The sequence below is a fragment of the Tenrec ecaudatus genome, chromosome 2 (genome assembly GCF_050624435.1).
Source record: "Tenrec ecaudatus isolate mTenEca1 chromosome 2, mTenEca1.hap1, whole genome shotgun sequence".
Lineage (NCBI taxonomy): Eukaryota > Metazoa > Chordata > Mammalia > Afrosoricida > Tenrecidae > Tenrec > Tenrec ecaudatus.
The window spans coordinates 41879135-41902730 of record NC_134531.1 but is presented as its reverse complement, the minus strand read 5'-3'; the positions used below and the strand labels follow the sequence as shown (position 1 = coordinate 41902730).

The following is a 23596-nucleotide window of genomic DNA, read 5'->3' as shown; positions in this document are numbered from 1 at the left end:
ATACTTAACCCACAGCACCACTATAATTCCATAACCTTACAGTTATTGTTGTTGGGTGCCACCGATCAGTTATGGCACATAGATAGCCTGTACACAACAGAACGAAACACTGCCTGGTCCTGCGCCATCCTCGCAACTGTTCCTCTGCCTGAGCTCATTGTTGCAGGCGCTGTGCCAGTCCTTCTCATTGAGGGCCTTCCTCTTTTTCGCGTTACCAATCCTGATGTCCATCTCTAGGGAGTGGTCTCCCCTAATATGTTCAAACTATGTAAGATAAAGTCTTGTCATCCTGGCCTCTAAGGAGTAGGCTGGCTGGCCTTCTAGGGAAGATGGGTTTGTCCTTTTAGCAGTCCATGGTACTTTCAATATTCTTCTCCAGCACCACAATTCAAGTCTATCAATGATGATTCTCCTCCTCCTCCTTCCCCTTCCCCTTCCTTCTGCTCCTCCTCCTCCTCCTCCTAATGATCAAGTTCATCTACATTTCTAAGTAATCCTGGTTCTTCTTATAATTACAGCCCAATATAAAATGGTACAGATATTCTGGAGAGTAATATCGCAGTATTTAGTGGAACTTTATGCACCAGAGAAACTAATAAAGAATTTTTTTGTAGAATGTAAAATTTAATTAGAAAATACATAGTTCACAAAAGTACATATATTTTGTTGACAGCTCATGAGAACATTATCAAAAATTTACATAAGAAACAGAACAAAATTCACAGTTAGGCTTGACATTTAGTACTAGTCAATTTGGGGCTGAATTCACTGATATATTGGTTAATAAGGAACACATGAAATAATCAATTCCCACCACCAAGGAGCTGATCTCTTATTGTAGAACCAAGACCTTTTGGTTTTACAGTAAGTTCTAGAATCAATTCTTTCACCAGTAATTTAAATGACAATGATCAAGTTGAAAACATCACAGACATGTACTCTTAGCAGGATAATTAAAATAGGAAGCACTAGCAGCTTTGATTTCCTTTCATGAGTATATATACAAGATAAATTTTGTATTTTACAGTTAAAATTTGTACAAAAAGTCAGGCCCTGAAGTTATTCTGCCGCCCCACCCCCTAGGAAATTTTAGATGTTAAAACATTATTTTAAAAAAAGAGAGGTAGTGTGTGAATGCATTCTTTTTTTTTTTCATCTCCTTGGTAAGTCTTTATTTTTGTGTATGCTTGCTTTTCTTTAAAAAATTTTTAAAATCATTTTATTAGGGGCTCGTACAACTCTTATCACAATCCATACATATATTAATTGTGTAAAGCACACTTGTACATTCATTGCCCTCAGCATTCTCAAAACATCTGCTCTCCACCCAAGCCCCTGGCATCAGCTTCTCATTTTTCCCCTCCCTCCCCACTACCCCCTCCCTTATGAACCCTTGATAATTTACAAATTATTATCTCGTCATATCTTGCCCTGTCCGACATCTCTCTTCACTCACTTTTCTGTTGTCCGGCCCCCAGGGAGGAGGTTATATGTAGATCCTTGTAATCAGTTCTCTCTTTCCAAACCACCCTCCCTCCACCCTCCCAGTATCACCACTCACACCACTGGTCCTGAAAGGATCATCTTCTGTGTTTCCAGTTCCTATCTGAACCAGTGTACATCCTCTGGTCTATCCAGATTTATAAGGTAGAATTGGGATCATGATAGTGGGGCCAGGGGAGGAAGAATTTAGGAACTAGAGGGAAGTTGTATGTTTCATCGTTGCTATATCACACTCTGACTGGCTTGTCTCCTCCCCGAGACCCTTCTGTAAGAGGATGCCCAGTGGCCTACAAATGGGCTTTGAGTCTCTACTCTGCGCTCCCCTCCTCATTCATAATTATATGATTTTTTGTTTCGATGATGCCTGCTACCTGATCCCTTTGACACATTGTGTTTTCCCGGGCTGGTGTACTTTTTCCATGTGGGCTTTGTTGCTTCTGAGTTAGATGACTGCTTGTTTACCTTCAAGCCTTTAAGACCCCAGACACTATATCATTTGATAGCCAGGCACCATCAGCTTTCTTCACCACATTTGCTTATTCACGCATTTTATCTTCAGCGATTGTGTTGGGAAGGTGAGCATTATAGAATGCCAATTTAACAGAACAGAGTATTCTTGAATTGAGGGAATACTTGAGTGGAGGCCCAATGTCCATCTACTACATTAATACTAAATCTGTAAATGTATACACATAGATCTACTTCCCCATCCTCATATATAAATATATGTACATGCCTTTATTTAGACTTCTATAAATGCCCTTTGCCTCCTAGCTCTTTCCTCTATTTCCTTTGACTTTCCTCTTGTCTCACTATCATGCTCAGTCTTCTTTTGGGTTTCAGTAATTTCTCTTGGTTACATTATCCTTGATGATGCCCTACCAGGCCTCCTACACCCTCCTCACCACCGATTTGGATCACTTGTTGTTCCCTTGTCCCTGGGTTTGTTAATACCACTACCTTTCCCCCCATCTCCCGATCTCCCATGTCCCCCTGGAACTGTCGATCCTGTTGTTTTCTCCTCCATATTGTTCACCCAGCCTATCTTATTTAGACAGACCTGCTTAGATAATAACATGCACAAAAACAAGTCAAGGCAAAACCAAGCAACAATATACAACAAAACAACAACAACAAACCAATTGCAAATAACAAAACAAAACACAACAAGAAAGAAAAGCTTGTTACTTTAAGGACTGTTTATTGGGCTTCAGGAGTGTTTTCCCAAACAGTCTGTTGGGGCACCAAGCCCTGGTCTCAAAGTCCACCTTTGACATTCCCTGGGGACCTCGCTGCTCCATTCTCTTGCTGTTCTGTTGCACCCCCTTAGTGTTTTTGAAAGCATTCTTACTTAAATGTTGGACCCTGCACCATTTAATGTTATAAAAGAACTTTGACTTCCTAAATACTAGCATCATTTTGTCATTCTACAGTCAGAGTTCTAAGACACACAGAATGCAAAATCTGGAAGATCTCTTAAAAACAAAGTTGTAGGTGGCATATCAATGGAAGCATTTCAGTGACTGCAGCAACAAAAGTACTTGGCATTACATGATGCATAGTCAGTTAATGGTGTAGTGATAATATATTTAGTGGTAATAATGTGGCCAGAATACATTTAAGTATTCTGAGTCAAGTGATTTTCAGATTTTCATTTCTTCTTGTATTTTTACCTAAGAGAAAATATCCTTCAGAGAACAGAGGCAGTTGAGTTCTTCATTATTTAATAGCACAAAGTTGTTATAATAAAGATATTCAGACTAGCCCTACCATAAAATTAGTTAATAAATAACTCTGGGTGAAATGTCCATAAGCCATCGGGCAACTTATGCACAGTACAACGAGCCTTAATTTCTATATACAGGCATACTGCAGTGTTTGTGCACATTGTACAATTATACCTACCAAAGAAAGCAGGCCAGGAATGAAGGTTAGCAGCCTCCCTCTTCACTTGGTCTAAGTGGATGCATTGGAAAGCAATAAATAGCCTCATAAAATTAACAGTGACCAATGCTACTTGTCAAAGTTTCTTATAAAGTGTTCCTAGGAACCTCATTAAAGAAAATCCAATATTGTGTGTATAAAAAGTGCACAAGTTTGTCCTGTGTGTAAAAAAAAATTTCAATTTGGTTAGGATGTATTTTTTCATTGGAAACAATTCAAACTACTCAAACACATTGCGAGAGTATAAAAGCACACTAATGACACACACACACACACACATACACACAGACTCAAAACAACCCAAGGAATGTTTGCCAGTGGAGGTGAATGAGGACAGCAGGTTAGAGGAGAGCATCTCCCACCTAACTGGCCAGCGGGCCTGCTTTGTAGTCTGCAAACACGTCTGCTCCAGGATGGACAACTGGTGCAGACTTTCATAATCCAGAACCAGGGCCTCAGAACATCAGCATGAGACACAGTTCCTAGACACAGCCAATTCATCTGATTTCTTAAAAGGACTTAGGAAATAATGGGTTACAATGATCAATACAAGAATGTAAGTGGCCAAGACTTTGATTCCTTTTCAGGAACCAAACATATGATAATTCACAATGGAAAGAATCCTGGTGCATGTAAGGAATGTGCCAAAGTCTTTGCTTGTTCCTCACCTCTCGGTTCACATAGGTTTTCTCTCAGTGGATGGAGGTCTTATGAATGTAATCTTCGTGGGAAAGCATTTATTCAGTCTTCACTCCTCACTGAAGACTGAAGAACTCACAGTTGAGAAGAGCATGTTTGTAGAGTTGTGGGACAGCCGTAGTCAGCAGAGGTTATAGTACATATAGCAAGATATCAGAGGAGAGGCCCTATGAATGAATGTAGGGAATGTGGCAAACACCTTCTGTTCTTTGCATCTCACTAGACATATAAAAATTCACAGTACACCGAGGTTTTGTGAATATAAGTAATGTAGCAAAGCCTTTCCTTCGTCCTAAGCTTGACTAAACATTAAACTAAATTAACCATTACACTAAACAGTAATTAAACTTACTGAACATTCAAGAATTAACAATGGAGACAGGACTTGAGAGTACAAAGAATGTCACAGCCTTTCAATGTTAAGAAAACTATAGAAATAGAAACAAGATGTCATTAGAGTTACTTTGTTCCTCCTGGAGAAGTAAGAGCACAAAGTCACAGTCCAGCTGTTTTAGGAGCCTTCGTTTCTCCAGTTTCCATGAACAGCTGTGTAGATGGTTACTTTCTTAGTCTGTGGTGTATTTTACCTTCATGCAGTCTGAGTATTTTCAGTAAGACTTCTGTGAAGATTGCTAAGGAAGTTTGGGTTCATACTGAAATTGGTGTTAATTTACATGCAGTAAATGCAAAGAATTTGTATTTGGATGTGGGTTATTGGTTCGCTTTCTTTCCATGTGTTAGAAACTTTGTTCCTATGTTTTTCATCTTATTTTTGTCTTCATTCTGTATATTCATTGATGAATATTAAATAAAATTATTAATATGGTTAAAAAAGAATGTTAAAAAAACACTAAGCAGATGCTGGGAACATAGGAAGATACCAATACAGAGATCAAACCAAACTTCTTCACATATTTAAGAAAACAAAACATGATCCAAGAGAAAAGTAGCAAGGCTCTGCACAGCAGGTTCCATGTGCAACCTCTTCAAATGGAAATGACCTGCTCTTCTCTCACATACAGCTCTGAACATGCTCCACAATCCAGTTTTCCAGACACAACAGCAGAAGCACATGACTCATCCCCGGATCCACCCAGGTTCGCATTATCCAATGATCCAGCGATCATCTTAGCACTGCCTGTTAAGCGTGCAGGCGTCTGTTTGCATGCCTGCTTCCCATCATGGGTTCGGAGATATAGGCATGCCTTCATCTCACCAGAGAGACAAGTCCCCGTGGCATCCTCTCCTGGAAAACCCCCAGCTGCGTGGTTTCATAGCATTATGATGGTTCCGTCCTCCTCTAAGAGTCTTTGATTGGGAGCACGTGTTTCAGACTTGGTGTTGGTGCCACTTGCCATGGGCACCAAGTTCACGTCCTGAGAAGGAATACAACCATTCTGCCCAGGCTCAAAAGTGAGCTCAGTTTGGGTCAGTGACTCCAGGCTCTGGGCTGTAGGGTGGCTTTGGGGATCTGCTGTGGCACTCCATTGCCCTCCACAATGACGCCATCCTCCTCGTGATGAGACCACCGTGGAACTTCCTTGCAAGACGCTGAGCCACCTTGCAAGACGCTGAGCCACCTCAAAAGAAACAAGGCAAGAATCTCCACTTTGGAGAAGAAATAAAATGTGACGTTAGGGCCCAGCCAAGAAGTTGGACCATCATCAAGAATCAATAGATGGTCCAAGGAGCCACCGCAAAAATGTGGGGAACTCCGCTAAGACTTGGCTGAACCAGAACAATGCCCAAAAGTGAGCCAAGGCACCTAAACTGTGGAGAAACCCGAAAAGACTTGACTGGGACAGTGAAGCCGTCAAAGAGCCAGCCAAGCTGTCCATTGAAACCCGGGTAGAGACACTGACTTTTTAGAGAACAAGGAACAAGGAGACATCCATTCCTGCTCTCTCCAACTCTACCCGGGATGAGCACTCCGGTGAGGCAATGCGGTGGGAACGATAACTGTGATGCTGTTATTATGCCCTTTGCTTAGTAGTTTGAGTAATTTTTAGATTGTTTGATGTGTGTTTGCAGTGAATAAACCGAGCATTCAAAAATGTCTAAGAGCGTTAAGTAATTATTGATCGTGCCGCTCCTATCTTCCTCCTTGGGGTCACAGCTGGGCTCCGCCTGCTGTGAGGCGCAGAGCTGGCTGTGGTCAGTGGACTGGCCGGAGCGGCCAGAAGTCCGACTGTGGCAAACCACGTTATGCCTCTGGTTTGCGGGCCTCACGGTGATGATGAGGTTGCGGCTGTTGGCGATCATCATGTCTGTTCCTTGATCGAGACTCTTTCCTGACCCTTCGATGCCACTGACTTCCAAAACTCATGGTTCACAGCCAGCAGCCCCGTGCTCTGAGCCAGGCCTTCGGGGACAAGCCTGGCTATGGAGGTTCCCGGGACCTTCGCGAAGCCGTGTGGTGTGACCTGGACGATGGGGCTGTCCGGGGTGTAGACGCCGAGGGGTTTCTCCGTGCGGTGCTTGTACAGCCGGACCCTCCGGTGTGTTTCTGGGAGAATGTCCACGTCTGTGACAGAAGACCCACGTCTGCAGTCCCGGAGCATACTGACGACGATGTGCGCCTTTTTCCTGTGGTCGTCAGGACGCAGGACATTGGTTCGTGCATTCTTTTTCTTGACGAGCGTGTCTGAGCCTAAAGCACCGCAGTCGGCTTCCTCCTCCTTTTGAATACAAATCCCCAGCAGCGGATTGGCTGTTGAGACGGCTTTGTGGTAATTATGGTCGTTACTCATAGGCAGTAAGTCTCCGTGGATGTCTGCATAGCGCACTAAGACACCCACGTTGGGGATCTTATGAACATGTAGCAATCCGTGAAACTCTTCAAATTTCCCATGTTTTGATCTTTCCAGCGAAAAACGACGAAATTCAGCTCCAAACTGCAGCCTCCGAAGCAGCAGTTCGCGCTCCGCCCACACCCAATAGGAACCTGATACAGATTTCAAAGGAGAAAGGTGTGGCAGTGAATTGAAGTCTATGTGTTGTCACACAACAGAGGACAAGATATGCAGCCTAAGGTGAACATGTTAGGAGCCATCAAGTTGCAAACCTATGCACAACGAAACGGAATACTACCCGGTCTCTCACCATCCTCACAATGTATGTTTGTGTGTATATATTCAAATAATTTTATTAGGACCTAGTAAATTTAGACATCATAACATGCCATTGTTCAGTAATATCAAGCACTGTTGTATAATAATTACTACAATCAGTTTCAAAATATTTTCTTTCTTCTTGTACTCCTTCCTTGTTACTAGCTCCCCATTACCCCACTTCCCCTGTTGTATCACCCAGGAATCTTTATTCTAGTTATTGTCTCTATAGATTTAGCCACCCTGAGTTTTGATACTGAAAAACATAGAAAAACATCTAACAGTCAAGAAAGCTACCCAAAATGACAAAATACAACAGAAATAAACCGCTACATGAAGAAACACACATAGCAAATATTACAACTATATGATGCACAACATTTACCCAAAGGTAGATAGGAAGACAAGGTTTTAACCACTCGAGTCAGATTTATAATTTTAATCTAATGTAGTCACTTCTACAATACTCTGGCTGATGGCCGGATTATTCCCATCCCTCAATTATGGTTAGAACAAAAACATTGGAGGTTATTCCCTGTGTGGATCCTGCAAATCGATTTTGGGCTTCCGCTGTCATCCATAGCTCACCAATCTTCCAATTTAAGCTCTGAAACTATTCCCACCTTTGGATATGGATTATATAATTTACAATCCTTGGGTCACACATGTTGGTGTGTTTCTTCCATGTAGGCTTATTTGACATCTCACTTAGATGGATGTTTATTTTCAAACAAGCGTTTAAGACCCCAGATACTATTCTTTCTGATAGCTGCGTACCATTGAATTTCTTCACCACCCGTATGTATCTTCAGTGTTTCCTTCATGAGGGCAAATATTGAGGAGAGCATGTTGTTAGAACTACATGCTCTTAGATTGGAGCTAGGATTAAGTGTGAGTACAAAATCCATTTTTCAATCTGTGTTTTTTATCTGGTAAACCAGAGGCATCTTTGTTATTTGATAGTAGAGAATCTTACTAATCATCTCCCTGGAGCATAGGGTCCTTCTGTTTATAGTGTCATTGATTTAACCCATGGTAATAATTTTGAAACACAAAATTGTTCTTATGTTTGAGTCCACTGACAGAACTGTGTCAGTTCATCACATCAAGGATCTTCCTGTTTTTTTGCTGTCTCTTCACTATATCAAGCATGATGTCTTTCTCTGGGGACTGGTCTCTCCTGATAAAGTGTCTAAAGAAAATGAGATGATACCGGGAGGGTGGAGCAAAGGTGGGGTAGAAAGGAGGAACCGATTACAAGGTTCTACATATGGCCTTCTCCCTGGGGATGGACAACAGTAAAGTGGGTGAAGGGAGACGTTGGGCAGTGTAAGATATGATAAAATAATAATAATTTATAAATTATTGAGGGTTCATGAGGAAGAGGGGAGTAGGGAGGAGGGGGGGATGAGGAGCTGATTCCAGGAGCCCAAGTGTAAAGCAAATGTTATGAGAATGATGGGGGCAACAAATGTACAAATGGGCTTGACGCAATGGATGTATATATGGATTGCGATAAGAGTTGCAATGAACCCCCAATAAAATGATTAAAAAAAAAACCCGACATGAAATCTCGCCATGCTTGCCTCTAAGAAGCATTCTGACCATGCTTTCTCCAAGACAGATGTGTGTGTTCTTTGGGGAGTTCACAGTACTTTCAATATTCTTCAGGAACACCATGATTCTAACTCATAGATTCTTCTTCGGTCTTCCTTATTCAATGGCCAACTTTCACATGCACGAGGCCATTGAAAGTACCTTGGTTCGGGTCAGGCACACCTTAGTTCTCAAAGTAGCATCCTTGCTTTTCAATATTTTAAAGAGGTTTTGTGTAGCAAGTTTACCCAATGCAGTATATTATTTGATCTTTGGACTGCTAGTACCATGAAAATTAATTGTAGATGCAAGTAAGACAAACTTCGTGACTTTAACTTTTTTCCATTTATGACAACGATGTTATATGTTGGTACAATTTTGAGGATTTGGGTCTTTTTTACAATGAGTTTTAATCCATACTGAAGGCTGCAATCTTTGATCTTTATCAGCACGAGTTTCAAGTTTTCCTCACATTCAGCAAGCAAGGTTGTGTCTTCTGCACGTCACCGGTTGTTAATAAGCTTTTGTCCAATCTTGAAACAACCTCCTCCTTCATAAATCCAGCTTCGCTGATGATTTGTTCAGCATACAGATTGAACAAATACATAAGAGGATACAACTCTGATGCATTTTCTGACTTTCTGGATTTTTAATTTATGCAGTATGCCCTTGTTCTGTTCACAGAACTGCCTCTCAGTCCATGTACAAGTTCTGAATGAGCACAAGGCAATGGTCAGGAATTTTCACCTTTCTCAAGGCTGCCCATAGTTTGCTATTATCCACACAGTCAACTGCCCTGGCATAATCAATAAAACACAAGTAAATATATTTTTTGTATTCTCTGCTTTGTGCCAACATCCTTCTGGGTCAGCAATGATATCCCTTGTTACATGTCTTCTGAATCTGGCCTGAGCTGCTGTCAGCTCCTTGTCAATGCACTGTTGCCATCATTGTTGGATGATCTTTGGCAAAATTTTGCTTGCTTGCGGTATTAATGATATTGTTTTATAGATTAAGATATTGAAGAATTCTAAGAACATGTCCAGTCTGGAATTGATCAAACAAACAATCAAGATGCCTCAATAATTATTGGCAATTGGAATGCAAACGTTGTAAACTACGAGGAAGGAGCGCAGTAATTGGGAACATTGTCTTGGCTTTAGGAAAAACCCTGGAGATCACATGAGGGAATTTGTAACACCAGTGATTTCTTCATCGCTAATACATTTTTTCAACAACACAAATGACAACTATGCAGGTTGACTTCTCCAGGTCGAATACACAGAAACCAAATTGACTCCATATGTGGGAAGAGACAATGGAGACTTGAGGGACTTGAGTAGCCTTGCTGTTGTACAGAGAGCATAGTAAAGTCATTTATGGCAATTGTAGTTAGGTTAAAATATAACACCCTATCATTTGATCGCTCTTTTGACTAATTTTATTTTCTGAATTAATGATTTATTTTATTCCATATCTTTTCTTTTTTTAATAAATCATTTTATTGGGGGGCTCTTACAGCTCTTATAACAATCCATACATCAATTGTATCAAGCATATTTGTACATATGTTGCAATCATCATTTTCTAAACTTTCACTTTCTATTTGAGCCCTTAGTATCGGCTCCTCTTTTTCTCTCCCCTCCACCATCTCACCCTGTGACCCCTTGATAAATTATATTTATTTTCATGTCTTCGACTTACCGCTGTCTCCCCTCACCCACATTTCTGTTGTTCATTGCTCTAGGGAGAGAGGGAAGCTGGTAATGTGTCCATCATTGCCATTGGATCCCCCTTCCTTCTCTCCTCCATCCACCTTCCCCCTACTCCCCTGGTATCAATACTCTCATTTCTGTTCCTTAGGGGTTATCTGACCTAGATTCCTGTGTCATGAGCTCTCATCTGTACCAGTGTATATGCTCCAGTCTAGCGAGAACTGAAAGACAGGACTGGAGTCATGGCGGTGGGGGGTGAGAAAGCCTCAAGGAACCAGAGGAATAGTGTGTGTTTCATCTGTGCTATACTGCGCCCTGGTTGACTCATCCCTTCCTTGTGACCCTTCTGTGAGGGGATGTGCTATTGTGTACAGATGAGTTATGGGTCTCTTCTCTGAACCCCCTCATTCTCAACAATATGTGTGTGTTTTTTTGTTTATTTGTTTGCTCGTTTTGGGTCTTCTGATGCTTGTTACCTGATCCTGTCTACACCTCATGACTACACAGGCTGGTGTGCTTCCTCCATGTGGGTTTGTTGCTTCTCTGCTAGATGGCTGCTTGTTTAACTTCAAGCCTTTAAGACCCCAGATGCTATATCTTTTGATGGCTGGGCACCATCACTTTTCTTTACCACATTTGCGTATGCATCCATTTTGTCTTCAGCAATTGTGGGTGAGCATCAGAGACTGCCAGGTTGTTAGGAAAAAAAGTGTTCTTGCATTGAGGGTGGGCTTGAACAGAGGCCCAAGTCCGTCCACTTCCTCTATATATTGTCATATAAATAAATGTACATAGGTCAATACCTCTATTTTAATGAATTTATTATTTTTTATTAAAAATTTTTATTTATACATGTACACACCTATGTTTATATCTCTATCCATAGCTCTGCTTCCTAGATCTTTTCTGTTTCCTTTGACCTCCCTCCTGTCCCACCCTCAAGCTCATCCTTGTTCTGCCTCTCAGCTAGATTGCTGTTGCTCCAACACCAACTCATTTTAAATTTGTTTCAGTTTTTAATATTTTCTGCTCCCTCTTTGAATGAGTCTTTTCTATGTTTTGTCTAGTCCTTGTCACTCTTTTTTTTGTTTTCTTTTTTATGATTTTGTATGATTGCGTTTTGTTTTTTTATTATTTGAAATCCAAGATATGAAATCCAAGATAGGTAGATCTATAGAGAGAGTAACTGGATAGGGGAATGGTGGGGAAGAATGGGGAAAATTGGGAGCTAACAACAGTGAGTATGAGAAAATGATTATAGCAATGATTTCACACATCTTAATACGACTGAATGATTAAATTGTATGATATGTGAAATATATGCCAGTGGAGCTACTGAAAAAATAAGAATGATTGCTGTCAAGTTGATTCTGGCTCATGGTGGACACCAAGTGTGTTGAATAGAGAATACGCTCCACTGAGTTTTCACAGTTGTGCCCTTTTGGAAGCAGATCACCAGACATTTGTTCCTGGTACTTCTGGGTGGATTCGAACCATTAGCCTTTAGGTTAGTTGTCAAGAGCTTAAGTTTGCATCACCCAGGGATTCCTGAGATGATAAGTAAAGTACCTTATCCCCTCATATGTACCCAAACCATGAGAAATACTTTGATGACTTTCTACAGCCACTTCTGACAGGGAGTATCATTGGCTTTGCCTTTGGCTTCACTTGTCACCATCTGGGTTTAGTAAATTATAATTCCTTTGGAAACTTTGTTTTCTTCTTACTAGACCAATTAGCTATTCAGAAAACTTATAGGTGAAGAAGTTATTGTGGTTATTTAAACCACATAATCTCAATTTTGTAATTAAAAAATAACTTCTAAAGGTTAATCAAGGGGAAAAACATTTTATTAGGTACGTCTGCCAACCAAAATTCAAATTAATAAAATCATGCTTAGATCAAATGGCCTATGGCAGCATTTGAGAAATCTGGCTGTATTAGATTTTCTAGACTGGTGGTCCAGTACCAGCTGTCTAAACTTGGAAACTGGATTCCTCTCTTTCCACATGTTCATGTTGTTCATCTTCAGCCTCCCAATTTGATGAATGCCTCTGGTAAATCTTAAAAAGTCAATTCGGAGTGTAATAAACTTAGAAGAAGTTGGGTATAGGGTGTTTTTAATAAAATATTTTATTGTGAATTTGGAGAATATCTACATAGCAAATTTGCTTCTAATTTAACACTTATATTCATAGTTAATTGACCTTGATTACACTTGTTATGATGAATCCACATTTTCATGATTTCCATTCAGGTTGTTCTGTTTCAGATTGTTCTGTATTTCTTGGTCTCTCCTTATCATCTCATCTTTGGGTAGGAGAAACGTTGACCGTGCAGTCTCTTTAGACCATGGGTAGAGGAGCACAGCACTGGGAAGATTACTTATTTGGAGCCGCTCTCTCTTTGGTCTGACTGGAACCTCTAGGAGTGGTTTGAGTTCCAAGTCTAAAGGGCATTCTAGGATGGCAGTCTTAAGGATTTTCCCACTGATCCAGTAATTCTGACCTGTTGTAGAAATTTTAGTTTTTCTTTACACTTCCACCCCCCTTCTATATGGGACTATCTAGGATAAGACCAATCAGAATGACCAGCAGTGCGATTGGTAGTGGTAGCCAGGCAAAATCTACTTCTGGTCTCAAGCCAAGTGAGGCTATGTGGTCTGTGTAGAGTAGTCCTATAGACTAGTTTTTCTTTAAATTTTTCCATTTCATTTTTCACTTTTGTTTCAGATATGTAGAGACCAATTGTTATGCATATGTTAGATGGCCACTCACAAGCTTTAAAAATCCCCAGCACTACTCATCCCACAAGGATCTAGAACATTATCTGTATGAGGAGTTATATTATGGCAGATGACCGAGTGGCTTCCTGACATACACAGTTGCCTTTTAAACACCAAGAAAGAGAGAGAGAGAGAGAGAGAGAGAGAGAGAGAGAGAGAGAGAGAGAGAGAGAGAGAGAGAGAGAGAGAGAAATGGGTATCTAAAATAAAATAAAATATACTTCTTTATTGATGGAGGAAACTTTTAGTACATTTTTTTTTAAAGTACAGCCAAACCAAGCCACTGTCATGGAGGCGAGTTTTACTCATAGTGATCTTCTAGAGAGTCTCGGAGGCTGCGCATCTTTCTCCATCAGAGCCGCTGGTTATTTTGAAGTTAGCAGTTCAATGTTTACATGATAGCACTACCAGGGCTCCTCTTTGAGTGATTATTTGGTTTAATTTCTATGCATACCACTTTCTCTGCAAATTTCCTTTCTCAGTCCAAGGGATAAATTTCAGCATTTCTGTTTAGGATATGTATTTTTATATGCAAAGTTAAAAACATAACTACTAAAAATAAAGATTTCCAACAGTGTTCAAATTCTTCAGATAGTTGATGTTTGTTAACTTGAGCCCTCACATTCTGAGAGAAGTAGGTTAAAGTTACTCACTATGGTGCTGGTTTAAAAAATATTTATGTGTTTTGATGCTGAATTGCCAGGAGTACAAAACTTTGGAAAAACAGAAAAGACCTCCAAAGGGGTAATAATCCCGGTATGATGTCTCTATTTAGACACTTTTCATCTAGTTTCAATCCAGCCTGTGGTAATCCAGGTCGTGTGCTATGAAGTACTGTGACTTTAGACTCTTTCCTTGTAAGCAGCACAACATGCTTAATTGGCCACAGCAGAAGGACTTGACGTAGAAACATCAGCAAATGAACTGGGCTTTAGCTCAAACCCAAATGTAGCCCTTGGACTTAAGACTGAAACTCCTAATGTGTGAAGAAATAGATAATTGACATCCCAAGGCTATAGAAGTGGTGGTCATTGGACTTTGGTTCAAATCCCTGGTTCTAAAGAAAATTCTGGGTACCTGAGATAGTGAGTTTATTGTGCCAACCTGGCCAATCAACACATGTGGGGTTAATTGAAGGGCGGAGAGATTAATGGCTCAATGAGCCTTACCTTTCTAGTTCTCGGGTCTCTTGTTCTCTGATGGTCAGATCAGGGTGCAGCTACCTTAACCAGTTCCCTTCTTCATCTGGCAAGGCTCACTTCCTGCAAGAAGTTGCTGAGGAGAAGCCACATGGACCTACCCCAGTGCAGCCCTGGATGCTGGAGCAGCTGCTTGGAGACCCCTACCAGCGCTGAGATGCTTACACGTTCACTGACTCAGCTTTCCCCCTGCAGTCGGTGTCATTGTTGTATTTTGTGACATAAAGGAGGACTTTGTGGATTGGTGTTGGACATATGCGCTAATGTTGGACTTGTGGGCTTGGGCAACACTCAGTTGGGATGTTTTCTTGATGTGCACTTACCCTGTATATAAAACTTCTTCTTATACACATGAGTTTCTGTGGATTTGTTTCTCTACTCTACCCACACTACTACAGTATCCAATGAAAGGAGACCCGGCACCATCATACCTTTACTATTTTAATGCTCTCTTTGCCTTACAACAACATGTATTACTTTTATAGTCATGGTTCTGCCCTTGAGAATGAGTGTTAATGGAAATTTTGCCCTTTTACCGACCCCCATTGCCAATGTAAATAGTGCTCAATGATTTAAGAGTTTAATCTACAAAGCAACACTTCATGGAATTCGGTTCAGAGTCACTCTGAACTTGCATATTGTCCTTTGCAAAGCTGTGCATTAAGCTCTATGCTACAGGATAAATTAATGAATTGCCTTCTGTCCCAGGGGAGTGATAAGGTCCTCTATGATAAAATGATAATGCTATAATAAAGTGACAGTGAGACTTCTAAAGTGAACCGGAGAGGAATTCAACCACAGCTCTATGAATGGAATTTGGGCTCCCACTTGAATCCAGTCCCACGCTCGGAATGGTTGGTTCTTAGGGCCTGGCACGGCACTGCTCTATGCTTGCCCTCATTATGAGGTCACCGAAGACACAGGTCCTACAGCAAAGTGTGGTGAAGAAAACAGATGGTGCCTGGCTATCAGAAGAAGTGTCTGGGGTCTTAAAGACTTCTCTTCAAACAAGGAGCCATCTAAGTGAGGCAAAAATGAAGTCCACATGACCAAAGCCCAATAGCCTATGTGACTCAAGGACTGTAAATAATAAAATCCAAATCTGAAAGAGGGAATGGTATCAGAGCTTAAATCGTGAACACCTGATTTTCAGAAGGCAATGGATGGCAGTGGGAACCCATAATCCATATGTTCTTGAATCATTCTCATTGTATATCAACGCTAGTCAACTGACTTCTTTATTTGGGAATGAAACATGAAAATTATTCATAATATGTTGGAGAAATGAGTTTCATGAACTCTCCCACGAGAAAGTTGCTACATCACCGGTAAAAGCCCTGTAGTGGTCTGATATAATTTGAGTAAATATGGTGAAAGGATACAACCATGATACACACCTTTCCTGATTCTAAACCATGCAGTGTTCCCATGTTCTCTTCACACAATTGCCTCCTGATCCATGTACATATTCCACATGAGCACAGTGAAAAGATTTTTGGAATTCCTATTTTTCTCAAGGCTATAATTTATTATGATCCACACAATCAAATGACTTGACATAGTCAATAAAACAGAAGTCAACACCTTTTTGGTATTCTCTGCTTCGAGCCAAGATCCATTTGACATCAGCAATGATAGGCCATGTTTCACACACCCTTCTGAATCTGGCCTGAACCTCTGGCAGTTCCCTGCAATGTCCTGCGGCAACCTTGGTTTTGCAAAATTTCATTTGCATGTGATATTAATGATATTTTTCTATAATTTGAGTATTCTTTTGGGTCACCATTCTTTGGAATGGGTACAAATATGCATTTCTTCCAGTCAGTTAGCCACGTAGCTGTCTTCTAAATTTCCTGGCATAGATGAGTGAGTGCTTCCAGTACTCCATCAGCTTGTTGAAACACTTCAGTGAGTATCCCATCAATTCCTGGAGCCTGGTTTGGGGCTAATACTTTCAGCAGAACTTAAACTTATTCTTAGTACTGCTGGTTCTTGCTCATATGTTACCTCTTGAAACAGTGGGATATGTATGTTTTGGTGTGGCGACTCTGTGTATACTTTCCATCTTCTTTTGATGCTTCCTGCATCACGCAACATTTTGCTCATAGCATCTTTCAATATCGCACCTTGAGGCTTGACTTTTTTTCTTTAACTCTTTCAGTTACAAATATGCTGTGTTCTTTTTGTTTTTCTAACTCTACTCTTGGCACATTGATATGTAGTGAGTGCTTAATAAGTGATAAATAGAAATGCTATCTAGTCATTAGATACAACTATAAAGGTGTATAATAGTGCTGGAGTTGGTTTCTATAGGCCAGTGGTTCTCAACCTTCCTAATGCCGTGACCCTTTAATACGGTTCCTCATGTTGTGGTGGCCCCCTCAAGCATAAGATTATTCTTGTTACTACTTCATTACTGTAATTTTTGCTGCTGTTATGAATCAGGCAACCCCTGTGAAAGAGTGGTTCGATTCCCAAAGGGGTCACGACCCACAGGTTGAGAACTGTTGCTATTGACTCATCAGCGTTGACTGTGTTATCTTTTCAAAACTGTGTTCAGTAAGAAGAATTGATAGCTTTATGTAAGCCATTTCTGTAATATTTGTGCCATGGAAATTGGAACATAATATAAAGTAGGACACTTCTGACGACTTTTCTGTCACTGCCTAAGTCTACCAGAAAACAGAAACACCCTTTTACTTGACTTTGACATGTGATTCTTTGTTTCCACGAGTATAATAACAGTTAATTTTCTTGCTTCTTCACACTGCCATATAGAATCAGATGCTTTTCTTCCTAACAAGCAATGCTAAGGCCTATGCTGTTTCTAGAATTGTACACTACTTGGAAAGTCTGGGCTCATCATTATTAATGCGCTGACTTTGAGAAAGTCCCTTAGTTTCCTGAGTTTACATTTTCTCTTTTTAAAATGTTAAAAACATGTCTGACTTGTCTATGTTATATATATATATATATATATATATATATATATATATATATATATATATATATATATATATATGAAATAATACTTCTGAAGTGCTTTATAAAATAAAAATCTTATGCACACTTAAGAAAATTATCTAGAAACATATAAATCAAAGCTGACAATGAAATCTTCCTTACTTTCAAATTCTGCTTTCTACTTTTTGATTATAGTACTGTCATTGGGGAAAAGAGTATTTATCATTTGCTGATACATTTTTATCCTTCTGGAGAATTCCATTAGCATCTTTTAATACCAACAGAATAATTATGTAAAGAGATTCATTTTTAAAAGATCAATAGAAAACAGCTTTTCTATGTATACCTACAAAGATTGCTTCCTGGGAAGACTATGTAACCATCTATTCAAATCCTGGGTGATTTAAATAAAAAACAATTTAGTTGGCAGCCAGCAGTAAGGAACAAGTCATCATTGTCAGGGAATAACAGGTAAATATTATCTTCTAGTTTCACAGCAAAATATGCTACTACTATGAAGGATCAAATAACTGTTTCCTCAGATTTTAGAGAAAACTGGATGCCCCATGTGAGGGTGAAAATTTGTTAATATTGGTAAGTCCCATGTGTGAACTCCCATGGCTCCTACTGATTCTGTAGGACAGATCAAAAGGTCCATAGGACTTCTGAGGCTGCAAATCCCCATGAAAACTGACAACCTCACCTTTGCCCTGGAATGCCTGGTTGGTTTGAATAGCTTATTTTGTGATTTGCAACACAAAGCTTCCTTTGCTAAGCCACCAGTGTGTCTCTTCTGGCTGAATGCAGTCTAGAGTTGAGCCTTAATCATCCCTAACTGTGCTTGGATTCTTTTTCTTTTCATGTAGCAGTAGCATAGCTGATCAGGAGCTATTTTCTTTCCTCTTCTCCAAGTAACAGTTCAGGTGCAAACATAAAGAGACTCGTACCTGGCAGATAGGGGGATGCTCTGGCTTAGCCACTTCATGCTGTACTAGTGCCAAGAGCTTTTGTTATATCTACAGGACATAGCTAGCCTCCAGTGTCTCCACAGTGAACGTGCTCGATTTAGAAGACTCAGGAAAGCCCAAAATATGACTTCTCCTGAGACATTTGTAGCTCCTCTTCATCCAGAAGTAATTTGCTAGTCAATGATCATTTAAAATGTAGAAACATGTGTGATCATCTTCCAAATATCATGAATCTTGAAATAGAAAGGGCCGTGCTCTTTCCATGGAAGTAAACAGGCTTACATTATGGGTACTATCCTTGTTATCTTGTTTTATGTTTGTCTGCCAACCAACAGGACACCACACTTAGTACAACCGTCTGTCTTCTGCTTCCTCAGACACCATGGATTTTCCAGCTTAAGTCCTTAGATTACCAATGTGTCTGAGGTAGAGTCCAATACACTCAGTGGAATTCCTGTATGGGGCCTCCCTGATGCAGCCTCTGGAGCATGATATGCACCCAAAGAGCCAGGATTCAATGTCTCATTGTTCCGTGGCATCCACCCTGGGTTCTTGGGACATCTTCAGACACCCTAGGTCAAATCTGCACCCCATTAAAGATGCTCCCCACCTAGTGGTCCCAAGAGCATCTTTTCTCTCCTTCCCCCACCTGGAAGTCAGCTCTGCCTCCTCTCCCCCAGGCATCTATGTTCCCACAAACTTGACCATTCCCTCTCCCCCTCCTGCACTGCCCCTCCCATCAGTGAGCGTTATCCCTCTGACAGGGACCCCTCCTTCTCCGGGGGACCTCACCCCATGTCCACGTGGCTACCACTCAGCAGACAGCATCGCCAACTCTCCTCAGAACATTTGACCCCAGCTGTTGTGAGGTGTTCTCCAGGCAAGTGACCTACATTATACTTACCTGGAGCAGATGATCTGTGTTTCATTTGCACTGGTCCAGCTCTTTACCAGGCTATTTGATCCCCAGCCAGAAGTCTGGATGGCCTGCCAAGCTTGAACTTGACCCTGTTCTGTTACTTGTTCCCACTGCAGTGGACTCATACTATTTGTCCTTTAGTGCTTGACTAACTTTTCTCAGCATAATGCCTTCAAGATCTCTCCAAGAGTTGTTTCATGGTTTCATTGCTGCTTTTTAGAGATGCAAAAAAGAGGTCTTTTAATCCACTCTTCCATTGATGGGAATTTAGGCTGTTACCAGCTTCTTTTACTGTGAAGGGTGCTGCAGTGAACATGGGAGCAAACACCTGTTTCTTAGTCCTTCGGTGATGTACCCAGCAGTGGTATTGCTGGATCACACTGTAGTTCAATTGCCAGCTGATCTAGGCATTACCATATTGCCTTCCACACTGGCTGTATGTATTTACAAGTCCACCAGCAGTGGATAAGAGTCCATAACTCACCACATGCTCTCCAACATTTGTTGTTCTCAGTTTTTTTAAAACTTGGGCTATAGTTATGGGCATTAATTAGGTGGTATCTCATTGTTGTTTGAACTTGCATTTCACAGATGGCTAACCATCTGGGACATTTCCTCATGTGTTTATTAGCCATTTAAGTGTCATCCTCTGTGAATCCTCTGCCCAGGTCTTTTGCCCACCTTCTCAGAGGGCTGTTTGTTTCTTGTTGTATTCCTGTAACATTCTATTGATCTTAGTAATTAGTTCTTTGTCTGTCATGTTATTACATAATATGTTTTCCCAGTCTATGGACTCTCTTTTCATCCTTTTAATGAAGTCCTTCAATTGTACACAAATATTTTATTTTTAATAGGTTCCATTCATCTATTTTTATCTTCCATGAAGTGTGTTTCCATTGTCATTTATGATTCCTTGTGTATTCCCTGCACTAGGGCTCCTAGCTTTGTCCCAATTTTCTCATCGATGATCCTGATTGTTTTATGTTTTACATTTAGGCCTTTAATCCACCTCCAGTTTATTTTTACGCACAGAGTGAGATATGGGTCAAGTTTCATTCTTCTGCAAGTGGATATTCAGCTTTTCCAAAACCATTTTTCCCTACAGTTCATTTGCATGTAATTTACATACCATACAATTCAAGAGTTCAATCTTTCAATCGTATCAAGGAAAATGTACAGTCATCACCATGCCAATTTTAGGGCATTACTGCCTCCCATGGTTGAATTGCCTTTAAGATGAGTTGTGCAATCCCTATCCATTCTAGTGTTCCCTTCCACCTCCCACCTCCATTATTTACTCCCCCAAGCCCCTTTCCCTCCCTACTGCACACCCATACCCCTGTGTTGCCTATATCCCCTCATATCAACTATTATCATTATGCATCCACTCCTCCTGTGCTTCACAACTGGGGAACCCAATGGAAAACAATAAAAAACAGTATCGCACTAAGGTGGTAAAGATAAAATCACAATAGTATAAAGGTAAAAGTACAAACAATGCATAAGAAGGAAAAGATCCCCATTAACATTCAAAAAGGAAGGGAAGCAATCCTTGTCCTGGAACAGGTAAGAGATACTTGCCCCAGAACACATTCAGGTTATGGCTATAGTGGGTGGGGGGGCGGCCGGCCACATCCAGTTTCCATTCCGCATCATCAGGATGACAATGGTTTCTGCCTGACAGTAAGGCTGCCTGAGACCCTTGCCTGTGCCTAGGGCGGACCTGCCAGTTGCTCAATCGGACTAGATGGGTTTGGGGCCCCCATCATTCCCCATAGCCTTTTGAAAACTGGGTGTTCATAACTTTAGTTCTGATGATGTTCTCCTCACCTTATTCATATTTTGTAATTGTCATCTTTGTATCACACAAGCTGATGTACTTCTTCCATGTAGACTTAGTTGACTCCTTGCTTAAATGGCTGCTTGTTTGAATACAAGCCTATAAGAACCCAGATATGATTTCAATTGATAGTCAGGCACTATCTGCTTTCTTCACCATACTTTGCTGTAGCACCTTATCTTCTGTGAGCATTTCTTCTAGGTGAGTATTGAGCAGGGCAATGAAATAAGAACTAATTATTAAGTTGGAGCTGGGGTTTAGTGTCAGCTCCAAAATAATTCCCAGATCTATGCTTTTAAAAAAATTTACTGTAACTTGGGGGTTAATACATGTCATATCATTCTATAGTTCAATCATGTAAAACATAATTATAAAATTGCTTCCACAATTAGTATCCAAACATACTTGTCCTACCTGAACTTCTTGACATTACCTCCCTCTTATCTCCTAATCCCCACTCTATGCTCTCCTTTCTCCCTAAACCTTGTTATGTTTTCTTCCATATAGTTCAATGTTCCTGGGTTTCATTTACCAAAAAAAAAAAAAAAAAGAAGAAACGACACAGCTTCACGAGGGTGACCCCCAGTGGCAAGAGACCTCTGAGATACACACTAATATAAGCAAGCATAAGCAGAATATAGCAGATGGCCATCACAGGCTTGCTAGAATAATATGTATGTGTTATTGCGTCTCCAAGTGTTTCTCTTTATTTTCCTGTTTTGTTTTTTTTCTATTGTTGATTTCCAGCTTTCTGGCACTGTGGTCAGAGAAGGTGGTCTGAATGACCGCTATGTGTTTGCATTTTCTCAAGCTTGCCTTGTGTCCCAGCATGAGAGCTCTTTAGAACAGGAGCCTTGTGCATGGAAGACAAATGTGTATATTTTTGCTGTTGGTTGGAGAGCTCTAAAAATGTCTAGTAGGTCGAGGTGTTCAATTGTGTCGCTCAACTCTTCAGTTCATTTATTGAGTTTCTACCTGTTCATCTGTCTTTGTTTGAGAGCGGTGTATTGAAATCACCTTTAATTGTTGATCCAGTGACTTCTCTTTCCTATCTTTGAGAATATGGTTGACAAATTTTGAAGGTCTTTCATTGGGTGCATGTGTTTATTATGTTTATGGGTTCATGGTGTATTGATCTTTTGAGTATTATATAATGCCTATTCTTATCTCTCATTGTGTCATATACTTTGAGTCTGTTTTATCAGAGATTAAATTTCCATTTAGCTTGGTAATTTTTTTGACTCTCAGTTTATTTTTGTCTATGAGTTTGAAATATGTGTCTTGAAGGCAGCAGATTGATGGATTTTGCTGTGGTCGAATGCAGCTTGCTACTCTTTGTCTTCTAATAGGTGCACTTAAACCATTAACATTCAGTATAATTACATCTAAATGTAGATTAGTTGCTGTCATCTTGTACTACTTGTGTTTGATATTTTCCTTTCTTCCATTTCTATAGGTTTTTGTGTGTGTGAGTTTATTCTTGTCTTCATTTGTAATGTTTGTGGTACTGTTTTCAGTGTGTTGATTTCTGGGTGGTGTTACTCCCTGTTGGTCGCATGTTTGAGTGCTGCAGTTGTTGGTTTTCTCCCCATAAAGAACTGGAAAGTTTTTTTAATGCTAAATTTGTTTTCACAAATTCTCTAAAGAAATCTTTCCTCATTTGGGAAAACTTTTATTTCTCCCTCAAATTTAATGGGGAGCTTGGCTGGATAAAGAATTCTTGGATAACAAGTTGTTGTCTTTCAACTTTTGGAATACGTTGCTCCAATTTTTTCTCTCCTCCATGGTCTTTGCGGAGAGGTCTGAGCTTATTCTTTTCACCTTTATATGTAGCTGCTTTTGCTCTGTAGCTGCATTCATGATTCTCTCCTTTTCCTTGAAATTGGTTAACTTGACTACTAGATGTCTTGACGGTTTTGTTTTGTTTTGTTTTAGGGGAGTGGTAGTTATTCTGTTTGGTGTTCTCGGTAATTCCTGAATGGTTATCATGTTATCCTTCATGAATTGGGGGACATTTCTTCCAAGATTTCCTTTACTATTTTACCTGTAGGCTTATAAATTTCCTCCTGTTCAGGCACCCCAAGAATTTGCTTCATAGAATGCCATATCATCCTTAGGTTTTCTTCAGATTCTTTTGTTTTTAGTTTGTTTCTATTATTTGCTTAATTCTGCTTGGTTGTCTTTGAGATCACTGATTTGGGTTTCCACTTCCTCCATTCTGTTGGTGAGGTCATTCACCTTTTTATTTATTTCTGCCACATAATTCCTTAACTCCTAGATTTCACTTAAGTGCAAGGATTCCAGTATCTCTATTTTTCATCAGTTTTCATGATTGATACCCTAATTTCTTATAC

General features: G+C 40.2%; 1 pseudogene; it reads right to left on the bottom strand.

Moving 5' to 3' along the window:
- Positions 1-5417: 5417 nt before the first annotated feature.
- On the bottom strand, positions 5418-23353 carry LOC142439961 (partitioning defective 6 homolog beta pseudogene; annotated as a pseudogene).
- Between the last annotated feature and the right edge of the window lie 243 nt (positions 23354-23596).